The following is a 25,367-nucleotide window of genomic DNA, read 5'->3' on the forward strand; positions in this document are numbered from 1 at the left end:
CTCTACAGAAAATCACCTAACCACAAGAGAACAAGATAAGAAGAAAGAACTGCAAAACAATAAAAAATAAACAAAATACATCAAATATATACCTATTAATTACTTTAAATGTCAATGGACTAAGTGCTCCAATCAAAATACCCAGGGTTGCAAATAAATAAAAGAAGAAGATCCATCTGCATGCTATCTACAGTAAACTCACTTCAAATCTAAAAACACACACAGATTGAAATTCAAGGGATGGAAAAAGATATTCCATGCAAATGGAAACCCAAAGAAAGCTGGGGCAGCAATACTTATATCAGATAAAATATACTTTATGACAAAGACCATGACAAGAAACAAGAAGGACACTGTATAATAATAAATAGATCAACCCAATAAGAAAATACAATATTCGTAAATATGAACCCAGCATTGACACACTTAAATACATATAGCAAATATTAACAAACATAAAAGGAGAAGTTGACAGTAATGTAATAATAAGAGAGGACTTTAATATTCCACCTACATTAATAGAAAGATCATCTAGATAGAAGATCAGTACGAAACACTAGAATTAAATCAGAGGTCCCCAACCTTCAGGCCACAGGCCAATACTCCTGTCAGTTCAGCAGCAGAATTAGATTATAAATAAAGAGCACAATAAACATAAATTATTTATCATCCCAATACCACCCCTCTCCCAGCCCATAGAAAAGTTGTCTTTCATGAAAACTGTCCCTGGTGCCAAAAAGTTTGGAAACTGCTGTCTTAAATGACACATTAGAGACCTGGGTTTGATCCCTAGGTTGGAAAGATCCCCTGGAGAAGGGAAAGGAAACTCACTCTAGTATTCTGGCCTGGAGAATTCCATGGACTGTAAAGTCCATGGGGTTGCTAAGTGTCAGACTTTCACTTTAGGCACTAGATATGTCTATAGAAAATTTCATCCCTAAATATCAGAAAATTCTTTTCAAATGCACATGGATAATTCTCCAGAATAGATCACATGTTACACCATAAAACAAGTTTCAACAAATTTAAGAAGACTGAAATAAGCAACTCTTCTGTGCATGAAGAAAGTGAAAGTGAAGGTAAATTCACTTAGTCATGTCCGACTCTTTGTGACCCTATGGACTGTTGCCTTCCAGGCTCTTCCTCCATCCATGGGATTTTCTAGGCAAGAAAACTGTAAAGGGTTGCCATTTTCTTCTCTAGGGGATCTGCCTGACCTAGGGATCAAACTCAGATCTCCCACATTGCAGGCAGACTCTTTACCTTCTGAGCTGCCAGGGAATCTCTTTGAAACTAGAAATTAATTACAGGAAGAAAACTGGAAAAAACACATACATGTATAGACTAAACAAGTTGCTACTAAACAGTCAGTAGGTCAACAATGAAATGAAATAGGAAATAAAAAATACCTTGAAAAAATTAAATGAAAGCACAATAATCCAAAATAAAAACGTGGAAGTTGCTCAGTTGTGTCCAACTCTTTGCAACCACATTAACTATAGAGTCCATGGGATTCTCCAGGCCAGAATACTGGGGTGGGTAGCCATTCCCTTCTCCAAGGGATTTTCCCAACAAAGAGATCAAACCCAGGTCTCCTGCACTGCAGGCAGATTCTTTACCAACTGGGCTACCAGGAAAGCCCAAAACTGGAGAATGCTGGCAAATCCAAAATGAATGGAACCCAGCAAAAGAAGTTCTAAGAGGTAAGTCCTTAGTAAGACAGTCCTACCTCAAGAAGCAAGAAAAATCTCAAATAAACAATCTAATTTTACACCAAAAGGAACTAAATAAACAGCAAATTCCAAAGTTAGTAGACAGAAGAAAACAATAAATATCAGAAAATAAAATAGCAAAGATAAATAAAATAAAAACTAAAAAGTTAGAGATCAGTGAAGATAAGATCTGGTTCTTTGAACAGATAAACAAAATTGATAAACCTTTAGCTAGACCCTTGAAGAAAAAGAGAGGGCTCAAATAAATAAACACAAATGAAAGACCACAAGTTACAACCAACACCACAGAAATGCAAAGGATCATGAGACATCACCAAAAATGCTTACATTCCAACAAACTAAACAATATAGAAGTGGATAAATTCCTAAAAACACACAACCTTCCAAGACTGATTTGTAAAGAAATAGAAAATCTGAATAGATACATTGCTACTAATGAACTTAAAACATTAACAACAATAATAAAAAAACCTCCTAATAAACTCCAGGCAAGTGTACTGGAGTGGGTTGCCGTTTCCTTCTCCAGAGTATATTCCCAATCCAAGGATTTAACCTAGGTCTCCTGCATTGTAAGCAAGACGCTTTACCCTCTGAGCCACCAGGGAAGTACAGAGGGCCATATGGCATCACAATTGAATTCTAAACTGGATGCTTGGGGCTGGTGCACTGAGACAACCTAGAGGGATGGTACAGGGAAGGAGGAGGGAGGGGGGTTCAAGATGGGGAACACGTGTATACCTGTGGCGGATTCATGTTGATGTATGGCAAAACCAATACAATATTGTAAAGTAATTAACCTCCAATTAAAATAAATAAATTTATATTTTAAAAAAATTTTAAAAATTGAATTCTAAAAGTTACTTAAGGAAGAGGTAATACCTACCCTTCTGAAATTATTTAAAAAATTATGAGGAGAAAGAAATGCTTCTGAACTCATTTAATCAGGTCAGCATTATCCTGATAGCAAACTCAGACAAAGATACTACAAAAAAAGAGAAAATCACAGGCCAATATACCTGAGGAGCATACATGCAATTATCCTCAACAAAATATTAGCAAACCTAATTCAACAGTATATTAAAAGAGTCTCACACCATGATGGGGTGGATTTATTCATGGATGCAAGAATGGTTCTGTGTCTGCAAAATCAGTATGACACTCCACATTAATAAAACAAAGATAATAATCATATGATCATCTCAATAGATACAGAAAAAGCATTTGATACAATTTGACATCCATTTATAATAAAAACTCCCGAAGTTTTAGAGCTGCAAGGAAGAAATAACTAATATGTAAGTGACCAGGCTTATGACTATCAGTGGAGGTTTCAGCAGAAACATATTAATTATACATGATAAACCCACAGCTACCATCATACTCAGTAGAGAAAAACTGAAAGTTTTTCTTCAAAGATAAGGAATAAGATGAGGATAGCCAGTTTCATTACTTTCACTCAAAATAGTACTGGATGTCCTAGGTACATAAAATGTCGAGAAATAGAAATAAAAAGCATTCAAATTGAAAAAGAAGTGAAAAAAAAAAAGAAAAAGAAAAAGTGAAATTGTCACTATTTGTAGATACTGTGATACTGTATATACAAATCCATGAAGACTACCAAAAGCAATTAAAACTAATAAGTGGATTCAATACAGTTTCAGGATACAAAATTAATATACAGAAATTGGTTGTGTTTCTATATACTGATAACAAGATATCATAAAGGGAAATTAAGAAAACAATTCTGTTTACAATTGCATCAAAAAGAATAAAACACCAGGAATAAATTTAACCAAGAAGGTAAAAGACCTGTACTCTGAAAACTATAAGCTATTGCTGAAAGAAACTGAAGATGATACAAATAATTGGAAAGATATTCTGTTTTCATGAATTGGAAGAATGTTAAAATGTCCATATTACCCAAAGTAATCTACAGATGCAATGTAATCCCCCTCAAAACACCAATGGCACTTTCCACAGAACTACGATAAGTGATCCTAAAATTTGTGTGGAACCACAATAGATCCTACAAAACAATAGTAGCCAAAACAGTCTTGAGAAAGAACAAAGTTAAAGATATCATATACCCTAATTTCAAACTATTCTACAAAGCTATGGTAATCAAAACTGTATAACACTGGCAAAAAATCAGACATAGATAAATGCAACAAATAGACAGCCCGGAAATTAACCTATGCATGTATGGCCAATTAATCCACGACTAAGGAGGCAAGAATATACACTGAAGACAGGTAGACTCTTTGGTAAACAGTGTTGGGAAAACCGGACAGACACATGCAAAAGAATGACACTGGAGCACTATGTTACACGATACACAAAAATAAATTCAAAATGAATTAAAGACTTGAATGTAACACCTGAAACCATAAAACATCTAGAAGAATACATAAGCAGTAAGCTCTCTGACATCCCTAAGTGTTGCTTTGTTGAATTTCTGGTCTCATCAAACAAGAATAGCAAAAGCAAAAATAAATAAATGGGACTACATGGAACTAAAATACTTTTGTACAGTGGAGAAAATGATAAAAAAAATGAAAAGGTAACATATTGCATGAGAGAAGATATTTGCAAATCATATATATGATAAAGGATGAACATCTAAAATATGTAAAGTACTTAGATTATTTAATATAAAGAGTCATACCAGAATAAATTTAAAAATGGGCAAAGAACCTGAATAGACATTTTTCCAGAAAAGATGCACAGTTGGTCAACGGACACATGAAAAGTTGCTCAATATCACTAATAATTAGGAAAATGCAAATTAAAACCATAATGAGATATCACCACATACCTGTCAGAATGGCAGTTATCAGAAAGACAACAAATACCAAGTAGTGGGGAGGATGTGGAGAAAAGGGGACCATTTGGTTCCCCAACACTGTTGGTGGGAATATAAATTAGTACAGATGTTATGCATAGAAAACAGTAAGGGGTTTCCTTAAAAAATTAAAAATAGAAATACCATATAATCCAGCAATTTGACTTCTCAGTATTTAGTTAAAGAAAATGAAAACACTAACTTTAAAAGAGTATGCACTCCTATGTTCATGGCAGCATTACTTACAATAGCTAAGATGTGGAAGCAACCTAAGGGTCCATCAATAGATGAATGCATAATGAATATATTACACACATACATATGAATAGTATTCAGCTTTTGGAAAATGAAATTTTGCTGTTCTCAACAACATGGGTAGACCTAGAGTATATTAGGCTAAATGAAATGTCAGACACAAAAGACAATTACCTTCTTTCACTTATATATAGAATCTAAAAACCAAAACAAATGCACATATAAAACAGAAATAGACTCATAGATACAGAAAATAACCTAGTGGCTGCTGAAGGGGAAGGTGTTTGGTGGTGGGCAAAATAGGTGAAAGGGATTAAAAGGTATGGAAATGTTAGTCGCTCAATCATGCCCGACTCTTTGCAACCCCATAGACTGTAGCCCTCCAGACTCCTCTGCCCATGGAATTCTCCAGGCAAGAATGCTGGAGTGGGTAGCCATTCACTTCTCCTGGGAATCTCCCTGACCCAGCAACCGAACCCAGAACTTCTGCACTGCAGGCAGATTCTTTTACAAATTCAGTTCAGTCACTCATTCATGTCCGACTCTTTGCGACCCCATGAACTGCAGCATGCCAGGCCTCCCTGTCCATCACCAACTCCCAGAGTCCACCCAAACCCATGTCCATTGAGTCAGTGATGCCATCCAACCATCTCATCCATTGTTGTCCCCTTCTCCTCCTGCCCTCAATCTTTCCCAGAATCAGGGTCGTTTCAAATGAGTCAGCTCTTCGCATCAGGTGGCCAAAGTATTGGAGTTTCAGCTTCAACATCAGTCCTTCCAGTGAACACCCAGGACTGATCTCCTTTAGGGTGGACTGGTGGGATCTCCTTGCAGTCCAAGGGACTCTCAAGAATCTTCTCCAACACCACAGCTCAAAAGCATCAATTCTTTGGCACTCAGCTTTCTTTATAGTCCAACGCTCACATCCATACATGATCACTGGAAAAACCATAGCCTTGACTAGATGGACCTTTGGTGGCAAAGTAATGTCTCTGCTTTTTAAATATGCTGTTTAGGTTGGTCATAACTTTCCTTCCAAGGGGTAAGTGTCTTTTAATTTCATGGCTGCAGTCACCATCTGCAGTGATTTTGGAGCACAGAAAAATAAAGTCAGCCACTGTTTCCACTGTTTCCCCATCTATTTCCCATGAAGTGATGGGACCAGATGCCATGATCTTTGTTTTCTGAATGTTGAACTTTAAGTCAACTTTTTCACTCTCCTCTTTCATTTCCGTCAAGATGCTCTTTAGTTCCTCTTCACTTTCTGCCATAAGGGTGGTGTCATCTGCATATCTGACGTTATTGATATTTCTCCTGGCAACCTTGATTGCAGCTTGGGCTTCCTCCAGCCCCGTGTTTCTCATGATGTACTCCGCATATAAGTTAAATAAGCAAGGTGACAATATACAGCCTTGACGTACTCCTTTTCCTATTTGGAACAAGTCTGTTGTTCCATGTCCAGTTTTAACTGTTGCTTCCTGACCTGCACATGGGTTTCTCAAGAGGCAGGTCAGTTGGTCTGGTATTCCCATCTCTTTCAGAATTTTCCAGTTTATTGTGATCCACACAGTCAAAGGCTTTGGCATAGTCAATAAAGCAAAAGTAGATGTTTTTCTGGAACTCTCTTGCTTTTTCCATGATCCAGCAGATGTTGGCAATTTGATCTCTGGTTCCCCTGCCTTTTCTAAAACCAGCTTGAACATCTGGAAGTTCATGGTTCACGTATTGCTGAAGCCTGGCTTGGAGAATTTTGAGCATCACTTTACTAGCGTGTGAGATGAGTGCAATTGTGCGGTAGTTTGAGCATTCTTTGGTATTGCCTTCCTTTGGGCTTGGAATGAAAACTGATCTTTTGGAGTCCTGTGGCCACTGCTGAGTTTTCTAAATTTGCTGGCATATTGAGTGCAGCACTTTCACAGCATCATCTTCCAGGATTTGAAATAGGTCAACTGGAATTCTATCACTACTACTAGCTTTGTTCATAGTGATGCTTCCTAAGGCCCCCTTGACTTCACATTCCAGGATGTCTGGCTCTAGGTGAGTAATCACACCATCGTGATTATCTAGGTCATGAATATCTTTTTTGTACAATTCTTCTGTGTATTCTTGCCACCTCTTCTTAATATCTTCTGCTTCTTTTATGTCCCTACCATTTTTGTCCTTTATTGAGCCCATATTTGCATGAAATGTTCCCTTGGTATCTCTAATTTTCTTAAGGAGATCTCTAGTGTTTCCAATTCTATTGTTTTCCTCTATTTCTTTGCATTGATCGCTGAGGAAGGCTTTCTTATCTCTCCTTACTATTCTTTGGAACTCTTCATTCAAATAGGTATATCTTTCCTTTTCTCCTTTGCTTTTCGCTTCCCTTCTTTTCACAGGTATTTGTAAGGCCTCCTCAGACAGCCATTTTGCTTTTTTGCATTTCTTTTCCATGTGGATGGTCTTGATTTCTATCTCCTGTACAATGTCACGAACCTCTGTCCATAGTTCATCAGGCACTCTGTCTATCAGATCTAGTCCCTTAAAGCTATTCTCACTTCCACTGTATAGTCATAAGGGATTTGTTTTAGGTCATGCCTGAATGGTCTAGTGGTTTTCTCCACTTTCTTCAATTTCAGTCTGAATTTGGCAATAAGGAGTTCATGATCTGAGCCACAGTCAGCTTCCAGTCTTGTTTTTGTTAACTGTATAGAGCTTCTCCATCTTTGACTGTAAAGAATACAAACAATTTTATTTCAGTGTCGACCATCTGGTGATGTCCATGTGTAGACTCTTCTCTTGTGTTGTTGGAAGAGGGTATTTGCTTTTACAAAGGAAGCCTTTAACTTTCAGTTATAAAATAAATAGATCATGGGTTATAATTTAAAGCACAGGGAATACAGTTAATAATATTTTCCTAACTGTAAATGGTGACAGATGTTCATAGTATTAGGGCCCATCCTCAAAAATGAGTTTATGAAAGGCTATCCTCCTAGCAAAGAAATCACCTGGTTCAGAAAGGAACCTCTACATCTATATTCTACCTTATATGTGTATATGGGGTGGTGGGGTGGGGAGGTGCTCTATCGTGTCTGACTCTTTGCGACTCCATGGCCTGTAGACTGCCAGGCTCCTTTGTCCATGGAACTTTCTAGGCAAGAACACCAGATTGGATTAGCATTTCCTTCTCCAGGGGATCTTCCTTAACCAGGGATTGAAACAGTCTCTTGTGTCTCCTGCATTGGCAGGGGAATTCTTTACCACTGTGCCATGTGGGAAGCCACATATTCCACCTTGCAAACAAATAAATATGACTGAGGCTTTCTGTATCCAGAATATACTTGTCTCTTGAGGAACACATATTTAGAGGCCACTCAGGGTATGAGGAAACCACCAGAGACAGTGGATCTTGCATTGGCCAGGGGCTAGTCACAGAGGGATGCTGTCACATCACATGCCCCTATACTGAAGGGTCAGGAACTTCAAGGAGAGGAGGAGAGGGCTACCCTGCAGGAGTTTGACGTGTGCCTTCCCCAAGAGGGCACTGAGGGGTTAAATAACTTCCCTTCCCACTGTGCCAGTGTGCACTCCGATAGCTGAACATAGCAGGAAGCAAGAGGGTAAGAGTGTTCTTTAGTGTGATCCTTGCTGATCTGTCTTCCTGGACACAGAGAAGAATGAGGAGTGGATTTGGAGGGACAACAGCAAGCCATCCATTGCAGGAGAAAGTAGGGCAAGTTTTATCCTGGCCCCTTTCTTCTTTACAAACTTGCTTCTCTTCCCTGAAATCCAGTTCCTACTAGTTCCCCAAACTAGGACTTGGTGAAAAGCAAGGGCAGCAAATATCTGGGATCCAATCCTCAGTGATCAAATCTCTGAGACCTTTATGATGTAAGGGACTGAACTCTGTTTCTGTGATCTTTGAAAAAAGCACAGATCTGGAGCCAGACTTTTCAAATTCAAATCTTGCCTCTGCAACTTATGTGATTCTGTGCCTTTTCATTTATCAATCAGTTCCTTTTAAGAACAGAGCATTTGAAGCATTAGCAATTTCTGTCTATAAATGGGGCTTACCTTATCTATTTCTTTGTGCTGTTACAAGAATTAAACAAAATAAAATATATGAAACATATGAAGCTAAGATTATAATGCACGGTACCACACTGCCAATGTCACAGGCTTCTACTTTCCCTTTTCTTTCTCCCTATCTCCTTCCTTCTTTCATGTCATTCAGTCAATGATTGTCCTGGGCACTAAGGAGCCAGTGAGAAACAAATATATATGATCCTTGTGAGCCTGTAACTCACACCCAGTGTGGGCTTCCAGATGATAAGCAAACAACTGAATCAATGAGCAAGGTAATGTCAAGAGGCGACAGGTGCTCCAAACCACATAGAACCAGCATCTGGGTTAGAGAGTGATAGTGGGCATTTGGGAGGGGGAACTACTTAGTGTGGTCAGGGAGGTCTTCTGGAGAGGAATTTGAGCAGAGATGTCAGTGACAAGGAATATTCTGCATGGGAAGATGGGGGGCAGGGTGGAGGATGTAGCGGAAGGACCTAGGCTGAGGGAGTAGAAGTATGTGATCTCTAACATAGGAGAGAGCTAGGTGTATTCAAGGGACTGGGAGAAGAGGCAAGAGTGTTTCAAGCCTGGTATGGGATGAGGCTGGAGAAATGGCAGGAGTTGCAGTTGTAGTGTGGAAAGTAAAAGCGTGTCAGGATCTGAATCTGTTCTTTAGTCTTGTTTAGACTGTCAAGATGAGTATGAAGATTAAGAAGGTACAAGAAGGCTTCTAGCAGTGTACTGAAATGAGAGCCATCCCTGAGAGATAAGACAGTAAGGGAAATGTTGCCAAAGCAGAGGTCATTAGAGCTGAGACTTGAAAAGGAGCAGATGACAGTTGCAAAAAGGAGGAGGTGGGGCATTCAGCAGGAGGTGAAGAGCATTTGGACACAGCAGAAGGAACACACAGAACGTTTTTGGAAAATGGAAACTATGTGATCATTAGCACTGAGGATAGGGACTTGGAGTTGATTCTCAGATCCAGGGAGCAGATTTCCAGGGCTACTTCTGAAAGCTGGCCCTTGCCCAGTCTTCCAGTGCCTGTGCCTTTGGTATAGTGGTTGCCATGTTTGGCTGAGATTTTCGGCTCTGGGACAGAGTCCAGTTCTGTGCCAACTGAGTCTCTTGCATTTCACTTGATCTCTCAGCTGATCCTCAGAATAGGCCAGTCACCATCCAGAAAAGGATAGATCATTGTACTCTCAAACAGATAAATTAGCTGGTCTCACATAGTGGAAATAGCTTGGGATTTGAACCTAGTTCTTCTGCCTTCATTTAGCTTTTTGAACTCTTACAAACCACTTCATATCTCCAATCACAGTTTCCTCGTTTGTAAAATGGAGACCACATCTCCTACTCCCCAGGTCAGTTGGAAGAATTCACTAACATGATGTGTGAAAAACTGTATTTACGTTTGCCTTGTCCCCACCCTTCTGTGTCCATTTGCAGTCTATAAGTAGATTCTGAAGCTTTTTGGATATCCGGTGACTGTCAGTGAGAGGGGCAGCATCACAGAATGCATCTGAGGAGCAGGTTTCCTCTGGATCAATCCTGGCCAGCAAAATAAGCTCTTTAGTCCAATATCCTTCCTGTAGGTCATAAACCAAAAGCAGGTTGCTTGCTCTCCAAGGCAACTGCAGATGCTTATGTTAACAGAAGGGAGAGGGTCAGACATTTGAAAATAGAAAACAATGTCAAAAAGCTCCATTTGGCTAGTGGATACTTCTCTTACAAACATTTTTACCTCCAAATGAAGAACTGTCTCATTTTCATAAACTCTACTTCAGATGCTGTCTGGGAAACCAGGCTGCATGCCCCAAGAACCTATATAATGATAAAACCTGTGATCTTCATGAAGCAAATATCCTATGCCTGTAGATGAAATATTTTTAGTCTGTTAGTCTCAATTTGAGTATTTGAGTGGATTTCTTACTGCACAAAATGTTTCGTTCCAACTCCAGCTCAGTAGGTATCTAAGGTGAAAGTGTACATGATTAATTTTGTTCATAAACACACTGGAAAAAGAAAAAAGGGCCCTGATGTACATAAGCATTTTAAATGCTGTGACTTTGATTCAATTTAATTACTTCCTCCCCATAGTTTTAAATTGAAAGGCTTCAAAATCAAGAGTTGCTGCTCATAAACGTAATTACTTTCCCTGGTAATGAGAATGAGTTCAGAAATGAAGGGGTTGCAGGTGCAGGGATCATGAGGGGAGAGAGTAAGGAGCAAACAGAGCATCCAGAGCCCTGGCTTGTAGGTCTGGCCCTGTGACTGCCAATCTGCTAAACTCTTTCTCAACACCACCATCTCTTTTTTATAAAAAAAAATATAGTTATATATGACTGTACACAGAAGATCTGTATAAAAATGATCTTAATGACCCAGATAAACATGATGGTGTGATCACTCTGATCACTCACCTAGAGCCAGACATCCTGGAGTGTGAAGTCAAGTGGACCTTAGGAAGCATCACTATGAACAAAGTTAGTGGTGGTGATGGAATTCTAGCTGAGCTATTTCAAATTCTATAAGATGATGCTGTTAAACTACTGCACACAATATGCCAGCAAATTTGGAGAACTCAGCAGTGGCTACAGGAATGGAAAAGGTCAATTTTCATTCCAACCCCCAAAGAAAGGCAATGCCAAATAATGTTCAAACTACCTCACAATTGCACTCATCTCATGTGCTAGCAAAATAATGCTCAAAATGCTCCAAGCTAGGCTTCAACAATATGTGAACTGAGAACCACCAGACGTTTAAGCTGGATTTAGAAAAGGCAGAGGAACTAGAGATCAAATTGCAACATCTGTTGGATCACAGAAAAAAACAGGAGAATTCCAGAAAAACATTTACTTCTGCTTCATTGACTATGCTAAAGCCTTTGTGTGGATCACAACAAGCTGTGGAAAATACTTAAAGAGATGAGAATACCAGACCACCTTACCTGCCTCCTAAGATATCTGTATGCAGATCAAGAAGCAACAGTTAGAACCAGAAATGGAACAACAGACTGGTTCCAAATTGAGAAAGGAGTGCATCAAAGCTGTATACTGTCACCTTGCTTATTTAATTTATATGCAGAGTACATCATGCGAAATGCTGGACCAGATGAAGCACAAGCTGGAATCAAGATTGCTGGCAGAAATATCAATAACCTCAGATACACAGATGACACTGCTTTTATAGCAGAAAGTGAAGAGGAACTAAAGAGCTTCTTGATGAAAGTGAAAGAGGAGAGTGAAAAAACTGGCTTAAAACTCAGCATTCAAAAAGTGAAGATCATGGCATTTGGTCCCATCACTTCATGGCAAATAGATGGGAAACAATGGAAACAGGAAGAGACTTTATTTTCTTGGGTTCCAAAATCACTGCAGATGGTGACTGTAGCCATGAAATTGAAAGACACTTGCTCCTTGGAAGAAAAGCTGTGACCAACCTAAACAACATATTAAAAAGCAGAGACATTATTTTGCTGTCAATGGTCAGTATAGTCAAATTATGTTTTTTCCAGTAGTCATGTATGGATGCAAGATTTGGAGCATAAAGAAAGCTGAGCACCGAAGAATTAATGCTTTTGAACTGTGATGTTGGAGAAAACTCTTGAGTCCCTTGGACACAAGGAGATCAAACCAGTCAATCGTAAAGGAAATCAGTCCTGAATATTCATTGAAAAGACTGATGCTAAAGCTGAAACTCCAATATTTGGGCCACCTGATGCAAAGAACTGACTCATTGGAAAAGACTCTGATGCTGGAAAAGATTGAGGGTAGCAGGAGAAGGGGATAACAGAGGATGAAATGGTGGATGACATCACCGACTTGATGGACGTGAGTTTGAGCAAGCTCTGGTAGATGGTGATGGATAGGGAAGCCTGGCATACTACAGTCCATGGGGTTACAAAGAGTCAGACATGACTCAGCAACTGAACTGAACTGATGGGTAAACACACACACAGGTGCACACATGTTGGAGGCAGTGTTGCCTAATGGAATGTAGTTGGTTGAGAAATCAGATGGATATGGCTTTGAATCTTAGCTCTTCCACTTTAGGGTCCTCCCTTTTCCCCTTCTTTCCTCTTTTGTTTCAGTCAGAAATATTCATGGTATCTTTGGCTGGGTATACTGTGAGTAAACAAACTGATGTGGAAAAAATAGGACAGATGATCTATAAAATATTTTCTAGCCCTGATCAGTTATGTTATACAATTGTGGCAACCATATTCAGAGCTTGTCACTCTCACCCAGGACCCTAAACCTGGCAAAGTTCTGGTATGCAGAAAGGAGAAGGTGATCTTGTATATTTTCTACTTATTGACTGTGACCTTGGGGAACCGAATGAATGTTCCTGAGCTGTCCCTTCCAACAGTGAGTCAGTGTCCACTTTTCAAGCTGCCTCCCAGAACTGTTGTGAGAATCTGAAATTTTAAAAATGTGAATGCAATCAACTCAGCTAAAAAGATCACTCCAGAGAAACTGGGATGTTGAGTGTTCAGGTGGGAGTGTGAAGTTAGGGCTGAGGTGGAGGTGAGTTCTTGAGTATGTGAGGCAAAGAAGCAAACGCCAAACCACTGTCCTTTCCATGGCCTTCAGAGCACTGTCCAGTCTGAGTGCCTGCTTGGCCCGGTGCAGAGCAGGCTCAGCCCTGTATTGCTGTGCACAGGCAAGGAGTTGAGCACATAGGTTCAGGGGAGACTGCACGACCAAACCATCATTGCACCCTGACAACCACATAGAAGTGAAAATTCACAGTGACTCCCTCAAGAGGATCCAAGTTGTCCATGTGGTCCACAAATATCAGGGACTCCCACAGTCTGTCCTCAGGGCCAGTTATTTTTAGATTTCTGCCTGCACTTGAGGTCAGGTTACTAAATATCGAAGGCACCCTGTGGGTGAAAATCTCACCAGATCTAGGAGAAATGTGAAGTATGTTTGCAAAGAGAAGTAGGTTCTCATTCCTTCCAAACTTTCCCCATCTTTTCTACTGTCTAAGAGGAGCTCTCTGCAGTGTATGTTAGTCTTTGGTTTAACATGAGGGAACTGTGTTTCCTTTGGGTGAGCTATATGATTAGGTGTATACTTATAAGCAGGAATAGAGTTCTCCTCTAATTATCCTCTTCGGTCTGGACGACTGGAATTTTAGACAGGCTTGAGAACATTCCCCCAAGGTAGCACTGAGACCTAAATGTCTTTGTTCACAGAGAACTTCTTCTCTGCTCCCTCTGGAGATGGAGGTGTTCATTGTGGGAGGTGATGAGTGCCTTGCGTTCTCTGATCCATCTGTCTACCCCAGTGTTGAGCACTTCCCTTAATCAAAATCTACTGCAAAGGGGAAGGTTCGTAGCAATACAGGCTTACCTCAAGAAAGAAGAAAAAAGTCAAATAAATAACCTAACTCTACACCTAAAACAACTAGAAAAGGAAAAAGTGAAGAACCCCAGGGTTAGTAGAGGGAAAGAAATCTTAAAAATTAGGGAAATAATATATGCAAAAGAAACAAAAGAGACCATAGCAAAAATCAACAAAGCTAAAAGCTGGTTCTTTGAGAAGATAAATAAAATTGACAAACCAGACTCATCAAGAAACAAAGGGAGAAGAATCAAATCAACAAAATAAGAAATGAAAATGGAAAGATTGCAACAGACAACACAGAAATACGAAGGATCATAAGAGACTACTATCAGCAACTATATGCCAATAAAACGGACAACTTGGAAGAAATGGACAAATTCTTAGAAAAGTATAACTTTCCAAAATTTAACCAGGAAGAAATAGGAAGTCTTAACAGACCCATCACAAGCACGGAAATCAAAACTGTAATCAGAAATCTTCCAAAAAAACAAAAGCCCAGGACCAGATGGCTTCATAGCTGAATTCTACCAAAAATTTAGAGAAGAGTTAACACTGATCCTACTCAAACTCTTCCAGAAAATTGCAGAAGAAGGTAAACTTCCAAACTAATTCTATGAGGCCACCATCACCCTAATACCAAAACCTGACAAAGATGCCACCAAAAAAGAAAACTACAGGCCAATATCACTGATGAACATAGATGAAAAATCTTTAACAAAATTCTAGCAAACAGAATCCAACAATATATCAAAAAGATGATACATCATAGCCAAGTGGGCTTTATCCCAGGGATGCAAGGATTCAATATTCACAAATCAATCAATGTGATATATCACATTAACAAATTGAAAGATAAAAACCATATGATTAAATAGATGCAGAGAAAGCCTTTGACAAAATTCAACATCCATTTATGATAAAAACCCTCCAAAAAGCAGGTGTAGAAGGAATATACCTCAACATCATAAAAGCCATATATGATACACCCACAGCAAACATTATCCTCAATGGTGAAAAATTGAAAGCATTTCCCCTAAAGTTAGGAACAAGACAAGGATGCCCACTCTCACCACTACTATTCAACATAGTTTTGGAAGTTTTGGCAACAGCAATCAGAGCAGAAAAAGAAATAAAAGGAATCCAAATTGGAAAAGAAGAAGTAAAACTCTCACTGTTTGCAGATGACATGATCCTCTATATAGAAAACCCTAAAGACTCCACAAGAAAATTACTAGAGCTAATCAATGAATACAGTAAAGTTTCAGGATATAAGATTAACACACAGAAATCTCTTTCATTCATATACACTAACAATGAAAAAACAGAAAGAGAAATTAAGGAAACAATCCCATTTACCATTGCAACAAAAGGAATAAAATACTTAGAAATATATCTACCTAAAGAAACAAAAGACCTATATATAGAAAACTATAAAACACTGATGAAAAAAATCAAAGAGGACACAAATAGATGGAGAAATATACCATGTTCATGGATCGGAAGAATCAATACAGTGAAAATGAGTATACTACCCAAAGCAATCTATCAATTCAATGCAATCCCTATCAAGCTACAAACAGTATTTTTCCGAGAGCTAGAACAAATAATTTCACAATTTGTATGGAAATACAAAAAACCTTGACTAGCCAAAGCAATCTTGAGAAAGAAGAATGGAATTGGAGGAATCAATCTGCCTGACTTCAGGCTATACTACAAAGATACAGTCATCAAGACAGTGTGGTACTGGCACAAAGACAGAAATATAGATCAATGGAACAAAATAGAAAGCCCAGAGATAAATCCACGCAGCTATGGACACCTTATCTTTGACAAAGGAGGCAAGAATATACAATGGAGAAAAGACAATCTCTTTAACAAGTGGTGCTGGGAAAACTGGTCAACCACTTGTAAAAGAAGGAAACTAGAACACTTTCTAACACCATATATAAAAATAAACTCAAAATGGATTAAAGATTTAAACATAAGACCAGAAACTATAAAACTCCTAGAGGAAAACATAGGCAAAACACTCTCCAACATAAATCACAGCAGAATCCTCTATGACCCACCTCTGAGAGTAATGGAAATAAAAGCAAAAATAAACAAATGGGACCTAATTAAATGTAAAAGCTTTTGCACAACAAAGGAAACTATAAGCAAGGTGAATTGACAGCCTTCAGAATGAGAGAAAATAATAGCAAATGAAGCAATGGACAAAGAATTAACCTGAAAAACATACAAGCAACTCCAGCAGCTCAACTCCAGAAAAATAAATGACCCAGTCAAAAAATGGGCCAAAGAACTAAACAGACATTTCTCCAAAGAAGACATACAGATGGCTAACAAACACTTGAAAAGATGCTCAATATCACTCATTATCAGAGAAATGCAAATCAAAATCACAATGAGGTACCATCTCATGCCAGTCAGAATGGCTGCTATCGAAAAATCTACAAACAATAAATGCTGGAGAGGGTGTGGAGAAAAAGGAACCCTCTTACACTGTTGGTGGGAATGCAAACTAGTACAGCCACTATAGAGAACAGTGTGGAGATTCAAAAAACTGGAAATAGAACTGCCATATGACCCAGCAATCTCACTGCTGGGCATACACATTGAGGAAACCAGAACTGAAAGAGACACCCCAGTGTTCATCACAGCACTGTTTATTACAGCCAGGACATGGAGGCAACCTAGATGTCCACCAGCAGACAAATGGATAAGAGAGCTGTGGTACATATACATAAATGGAATATTATCCAGCCATTAAAAAGAATACATCTGAATCAGTTCTAATGAGGAGGATGAAACTGGAGCCTATTATACAGAGTGAAGTAAGTCAGAAAGAAAAATACCAATACAGTATATTAACACATACATATGGAATTTAGAAAGATGGTAATGATAACCCAGTATGTGGGACAGTGAAAAAGACACAGATATATAGAACAGTCTGTTGGACTCTGTGGGGAGGGCGAGGGTGGGATTATCTGAGATAATAGCAATGAAACATATATATTATCATATGTGAAACAGATCGCCAGTCCAGGTTTGATGCATGAGACAGGGTGCTCAGGGCTGGTGCACTGGAATGGCCCAGAGGGATGGGATGGGGAGGGAGACGCGAGGGGGGTTCAGGATGGGGAACACACGTACACCCATGGCTAATTCACGTCAATGTATGGCAAAACCCACTACAGTATTGTAAAGTAATTAGCCTCCAATTAAAATAAATTTTAAAAAATCTTAAAAAAAAAAAAAAAACTCTTCTCTCATTAGGGTGGAGACTGGGTGGCAAGAATCAAATGCAAGTGTGGACCATTCTCTAATTGTCGTCTATAATCATTATCATCAGGGCAGACACTATTGGTTATCTACTCAGGCTGTGGTCCCTGTTTCTTCTTTGTAGACAGATTCCTGATTTTGTCCTTATATCCACTTTCTTCATGGTAGCCATGTGCCCAGGGAAGGATAACTCCTATGTTGGGAAAGCTGATTATGGTGTTCCATTTTTCCTGTCAGCAATTGATTTATGTATAATATATAACCCAGTTTTGGCTGATAAAATAAGGGGTGGGGTTACTCTTGGAAAAGATTTTACTTGTTCTTCTGTTGGAACTTGTAAAGTCTGCACAAGCTCTCTGGAACTGCAGCAGCCATCTTGTGACCATTGAGAGAATTGGCCCAAGAGCAAAGGTGATATGCTAAGGATGGCAGAATGGAAAGCTGAAACAAATTTGAATTCACAGGGATACAAATAAGCCCGTGAAATACCCTACCCTGAAGCCATATTACCTTGGGATTTCTTGATTTTTAAAGCCAGGCAAGTGAGAGTTGCTTTTCATTGACAGCCAAAAGAATTGGACTTATGCAAAAATTTGCACTAAGACAGGTTTCACATAACAACAAGGAGAGGGAGAATGTGGGATCCATTATCCAGCCTGGTTGGGCCAAATGCAGTATGCTAGAGGCATTAGATGGTGGGACTTGATTGGATCATGGTACAAGGCAACAAAAGAATGGGTTAATTTATCAGCTGTCATTATCTGAAACCAAGCACTCATTGAAGACAAGGTTTGGGAAAACCAAGTGACAGTTACCATACAACTTTATAGAAAACTCAAAAAACCCCACATTTTATAGGCTAGGATGATTGCTTCAAGTTCACCTATACAACTTAAAGAGAGAGAATGTCCAGTTCAAATTTCTAATTCAGGGACAGGCTGAAAATTATGATTTATCTAGGTCTAATTATCTATTGTTGAAAGGCTAAAACCAATCACCAAATTTGATTCTTTAGATTGCCAAATTATAAGGTCATTGATATAACTGATGTTCTGGGTCTCTTACATGAAAGTGAAGGGATGCATCAACAAGAGGTAAGCTCTCAACAAAAGTAGGAATCTATGGGAAGAGTTGGGTGATGTTAGTCTGGGTTCTCCAGAGAAATATAGATAGATAGATGCATGCAAGAGTGCTAAATTGCTTCAGTTATGTCTGACTCTTTGTGACCCTATGGACTGTAGCCCACCAGGCTCTCTGTTCATGAGATTCTCCAGAGAAGAATACTGGAGTGGGTTGCCATGCCCTTCTCCAGGGTATCTTCATGTCCCTTATGTCTCCTGTATGGGCAAGAGAGTTATTTACCACCAGTGTCACCTGGGAAGCCCATAGATATACATAGATAGATAGATAGAGAGAGAGACACACACACACAAAGCACAAAAGATTAATTTATCATAAGGAATTGGCTCACATGATTATGAAGCTGAGGAGTCTAAAGTCTGTAGTCAGCAAGCTGGAGCCCAGGAGAGTCCATGTTTTCTAAGTTTTAGTCTTACTGAGGCAGGAAAAGGACAAAGTCCCAGCTCAAACACAGCCATAGAGAGTGAAGTCTCCCATACTGAGCCTTTTTATTCTATTCAGGCCTTCAACAGATTAGAAGAGGCCCACCCATATTAGGCAGGGCAATCTGCTGTAGTCCACCAATTCACACTTTAATGTTATCCAGAAACAGTCACAGACACACTACAGAATAATGTCTGATCAAATGACTGGGCACCCCATGACCCAGTCAAGTTGACACATGATGTTAAACCTATAATCTATAATAACAGTGCAGAGTCCTCTAAGTCCTCAATTTCCCCTGACCCTTCCTTGCTCTGCACAGCAGTCCTTCTCCCTCTCTGATGAAGCTGTTTTCTCTACTATAGGCTTTACAATAACCCAGCAAGGAGCCAACTCTCCTCTTTCCCAATCACACAAATGTCTCCATTCCCTGCCAGGTTTTATATTGAGAGTCATATCCCAGAATGTGTATTGTGAGCCAATTGCAAAGTTAAACCCAGGAGGAGATTATTTCAACACCAACTGGAATTGTAAGAACTTGCTAATTATTTCAGCAAAATTTAGTAAAGATCAATTTGAAGGGATTCTGAACATCTAGGATCAAGGAAAGAGGAGCAGACTTCTAAGTGAGACTAAATTTTTAATATGCATGAACCAACCAGAACGTCTGAACTCAGTATGTTGGCTCAATGTATTCTAACTATTTGCATAGTGATATAAATCCTAGACATGACTGTGGGCCATGCTACATGAAAATAAGTTGCCAGAAGTTCCTTGTTACTTGGGGAAGAAGAAATTCAAAGACTGAGGAGACAGAAATCTTAGAATGGATTTATCCAGAAAGCCTCACAATTCTACACTCTAACTGTATGTCCCGTGAAAGGACCCAGAAAACTCTCACTTCACCAGGCATTGGACATTGATTACGGGGCATAGTGATTTGGGAGACACAAATCTTTTAAAGCTGGTGTAGTGACTATTCTCTCTAGGCCAAGGATGGTGGCTTCTATTTTCCCTGTGATGTTTGAAGCAAAGTTATATACTGAATCTTAAGTAGGAAGAAATACAACAAGCAGTTTAGAGGGATTAGGATCTGATGTGGTTGCTGTGGGAAAAGAGGAAGAGGGCTGATTAGAAATATGTAGAATATCAGAATTGTTAGAAATAATGTACCAACATTGGGAGCCTGGTTGATCTTAGAAAAATTACATGGTGGTGGCACCATTTCACTTGGTGTTGTATGTCCATGTGTGTGCTTTCCTAGTAGTGGCCACTACTAGGTGAGAAAGAGAGTAGTTAGAGCTATATGTGGTTGAGATTTTTCTAAATATGTATATTTGTATAAGAAAGTGACAAAGGGATAAGGGAGCTGATGGCATTAAAATAATTCAAGTCTTGATTTATGGGAAATAGGCCAGACTAGGAGGAGAGAAGCTGGAAGAGGGTAGTAAGAAGGAAGTAGAAGAAAGAAAGCATTATACATCTTGATGAGGCTGGAAACTGAAGATCAGATGAGGAAATAGAATGGCATAGACTGGCTAGCTATTTACCAAACACATTCATTCTTTCTGCTGGACCACAGGTAGGTTTTTTTCCTATCTTTATTATGAACATGTGTGAGTTCTGGACAGTGGACTGTGGGTAGAAGTGTTGTACTCTAATCCTAGACCTGACTCATGAAAATTTCCACATGTCATCTGCCATGCACTTTCCCTTCTTTGTCAGTCTCTGATGTCACCTGGTGAAATGGTGAAGGCACAAGATAAAAGGAACCTGTATCTTTAAACAGTTGCTTGAATGAGAGCTTCCCATGAATCAGGAACAGGCACCTTGACTCTAACAGTGTAAGGAATAAACTTATATTGTGGTAAAACACTGATACTTTGTATTTTATCTGTTAGAACAACTAGTGTTTCCTAATTAATATAGTTCTTTTTTTAATAGAGGGAAAATTGTAATTAGGCTATTCCAGAGGAGACACAGCTCCTGTTGATAAGAAGGTCCAGAGAGGAGTCATGTAGCTAAAGTGGAGGGGATAAATGTTATTAGTAGGAAAAGATTTAAAAAAACCTCAGAAGTCAGTATGATGGATGTCAACATAGATATTACAAGATGATAAGAAGTATAGACCATGAATCAAAATAATCTGATAGCAGCCAGCATTTATTGGATGCCCAACATTTTGCCTTCACTTATAACCACCAAATGTGGTAGGTGTTACTAGTAGCCTCTTTCATAAACAGGGAACTTCAGCCTTCCTTAATGAGGCTAAGTAACTTGCACAAGGTTTCTCAGTTTAAACTTGAACTCAAACTATTTGATTTCAAAGTCTATATTCTTAAGTACTACATGAAATTTTAACTGTACTACATGGATTTAAACTTTAAAACTGCGTCTATGTCATAAACCAAGATGTTTCAAAATATAAGAGCAAAAATCTCTGAGTTAAATATTGATGTCAATAATCTTAAACAATTTGAATACATTAATTTCTTTACATTAATAACTATGTTGGTGCAGACTCTCTGATAGCTGTCTCTGTGGTTTTTTGAAGTCTCTTTAGTATTTTACTGAAGACTCTTCATTGAATATCTTTGAATAACCACATCATCTAGTCATCTGAACCTCACTACAGTAAGGAGTGAACAGCATCAGAGAGATAAAATGACTTACACCAAGCATTAATCAACAAAGTTGGGTCTCTGATCGCAGCTCTGTACTTGGTTTCTGTGTGAGTTAGACCTTACATATGCGTTTTGTAATCTATACAATTTTTATTAAAATGATAACATATTCAGAAAATCAATATGTACAATGGATAAAACAGTTCTGATATTATTCTCTATATTTCTTTGTATGCCCGTCCAAAGTGAGAGGGATGCACCCTTCCTCCTATAGCAGGCCTAGAGATCTCTCACCCCCAAAATGCCCAAGAGTCCTGCAGAGTACAGCTAGAAATAAATGTAGTTTTGTTTTATAGTGACCAATGCAAAGAGAGAAACATAACTTTTTAATGAGTAACAGACCAATGCAGTAAAACCAATCCATGATCAAATGAAGCACAGTAGAAGTCTATTCTGAATATTCTGAATACTAATCCTCTGAAAATATACATATACACACGTATACACAGAAAAATGAACATAAATAAATAAACATATATAATATTTAAAGATTTATTTTTAAACCCAGAAATTATATTCAAATGTGTTTATTCCATAGAAACTATTTTATATGCATTACAAAAATGTCAAAAACATCATTGTTCTCAATAACTCCTAAAAGGAAATTACTCACATGTCTACCACTTGTAGAATGGATAAATAAATAGCTCCACTTTGACACATGAATATAATATACAGCAAAGAAAATGAACAAGCTACAGCTATAGTCAGAAACATCAATGAATATTACATAATATTGAACAAAAAAGGAAAGGTAATAATATAGAGTCTATATATATATACACACACACAGATTAAAACCTATATTGCTGAGAAATGTATATTCATGTTTAAAACCATAAAGGAAAGCCAGGAAGCAATTAGAATAAGAGTTAGAATAACAGTAACCATCCAGAGAACAGAAAGAGGACAGAAAAGGGAGGAAGGAATTGTGGAGGTTCCCTGATGGATCAGGTGGTAAAGAATACACCTACAGTACAGGAGACCCAAGTTCGATCCCTGGGTGGGGAAGAATTCCAAGGACAGAGGAATCTGGCAGGCGACAGTCCATGGGATCCCAAAAAGTGGGACACAACTGAACGACTAACACATTCACTTTCTTTTTGACCAGGATAGGGCTTCACAAGTCTATTCATCTGTCAAACTGTACTGTAGTATGCACTTTTCAGTACATTATACTCCCTGGTTAAAAATTGGGGGGAAGCACATAAACACAGACTCACACACTCTCCTTTCTGCCCACCACTGTTCTAATGAAGAGAAATCTTTGGTGGATTTTCCTAGAGAAGACAGTGTGTAATGAATATCAAGTACTCATCAATATCATCTTCATATCAAACATGACATGTTTTTCCTTGAGGATACTTCTTATACCATTTCTACTGGGTTTATACCAAAGTATACTCTAGTGGCTTGTTTGATTTAGGAAAAAATTTCATAGAACCTGGAGACAGGGAGCTACAAGAGTAATCCTTTAGAGGAATTCTCTCTCTTACATGAGCTTTTGAAAGATTTCCCGACAGTGATTTCAGGATGAGACCTCCTGATAAATTTCTGGGGTGGGCCAGTTCTCAGGTACCAGGCATGAGAGAATACTAGTCCCCTCTTGTGAAAATTGAACCATCCTATTAATACTAAAACATCTGCCAGAATGGAAGGCCATTTCCAGTTTTGATTGAAGAGAACTGAGAAAGGACATGCAACTAGAGTCAGAATTTAATTCAGAAAGTCATTTTGAGTCTGCTGCAGTTCTTGAAAAAAATGGAAAGTTAAGACTCCTCAGTTCTTTACTATAAAGCAAGGCTATGGTTATTGGACTTCCTAAGTAGCCCAGTGGTAAAGAATCTGCCTGCCAAGGCAGGGGATGCAAAAGACACAGGTTTGATCCCTGGGTTGGGAAGACCCCCTGGAGTAGGAAACAATTAAGAAAATGGTAATAGGAAATAGCAACCCACTCCAGTATTCTTGCCAATATTGATTCTTCCAATCCACAAGCATGGTACATCTTTTGATCTGCTTGTATCTTCTTTGATTTCTTTCATCAGCGTCGTACAGTTTTATAGTTTTCAGAGTACAGGTCTTTTGTCTCCTTAAGTAGGTTTATGTTTAGGTATTTTAGTCTTTTTGATGTCATGACAAATGGAATTGCTTCTTGAATTTCTATTTCGATCTTTTGTTGTTAGTGTATAGAAATCCAACAGAAAAAAATGAAATTATATCATTCTTTAATACCATACACAGAATAAGCTCAAAATGAACTAAAGACCTAAATATTAGTTGTTGTTCTTGTTCAGTCACTATGTCTGACTCTTTGCAACTCCATGGACTGTAGCACACCAGGCTTCCCTGTCCTTCACTATCTCTTGGAGTTTGCTCAAACTCATGTTCATTGAATCTGTGATGCAATCCAACCATCTCATCCTCTGTTGCCTCCTTTTCTTTCTGCCTTCAATCTTTCCCAGCATCAGGGTCTTTTCCAAAGAATTGGCTCTTCACCTCAAGTGGCCAAAGTATTAGAGCTTCCACTTCAGCATCAGTCCTTCCAATGAATATTCAGGGTTGATTTCCTTTAGGATTGATTGGTGTGAGACAAACATTATAAAACTCCTAGAGGAAAAGATAGGCAGAACTCCCTCTGACACAAATTGCAGCAATATCTTTTTCAATCCATCTCCCAGAATAATGGAAATAGAAACAAAAATAAACAAATGGGACCTACTTAAATTCAAAGGCTTTTGCACAGCAAAAGAAACAACAACAACAATAAAACCACAAAGATAATCTACAGATTGGGAGAAAATAATTGCAAATTATATGACCAACAAGGATTAGTCTACAAATTCACAAACAGCTCAAGATGCTTAACAGCATTAAAAAAAAAAAATCAAAAAATGGGCAAATGACCTAAATAGACATTTCTCAAAGAAGACAAATAGATGGCCAAGAGGCACATGAAAACATGTTCAACATTGCTAATTACTAGAGAAATGCCAATAAAAACTATAATGAGATATCACTTTGCATCTGTTAAAATGACTATCATCAAAAAATCCACAAACAATAGATGCTGGAGAGAGTCTGAAGAGAAGGGAAACCTCCTACATTATTGATGGGAATGTAAGTTCATGCAGCCACTATAGAGAATAGTACAAATTTTCCTTAAAAAACTAAGAATGGTACTATCATATGACCCTGCAATCCCGCTCCTGGGCATATATCCAGAGGAAAACATGATCTGAAAGGATATATGCACCCAAATGTTCACTGCAGCACTGTTTACAATAGCCAAGTCATGGAAGCAACCTAAATGATCATTGATAGGGGAATAGATAAAGAAGATGTGGTACATTGGAATATTACCCAGCTATAAAAAAGAATGGATTTATTCTTCATAAGTTTTTTACTAGTCATTAGTATTCTAAGTGATGAGTCTCTTGGGACAAGAACAAGTTAAGAAGGAATTTCAAATTCCCTATCTTGTTCACTTTTTTATTTTCTATTCTCAGTGCCATGCTTGGCATGAGGTAGGCATGAGGCAAACCTTTGTTAATAAGTGTATGAGTTTTGACATCAGGGATATAACCCCTAAATATTCAGCTAGGGAATA

Source organism: Oryx dammah, unplaced genomic scaffold (assembly GCF_014754425.2).
Source record: "Oryx dammah isolate SB20612 unplaced genomic scaffold, SCBI_Odam_1.1 HiC_scaffold_17, whole genome shotgun sequence".
In the NCBI taxonomy this organism is placed as follows: domain Eukaryota; kingdom Metazoa; phylum Chordata; class Mammalia; order Artiodactyla; family Bovidae; genus Oryx; species Oryx dammah.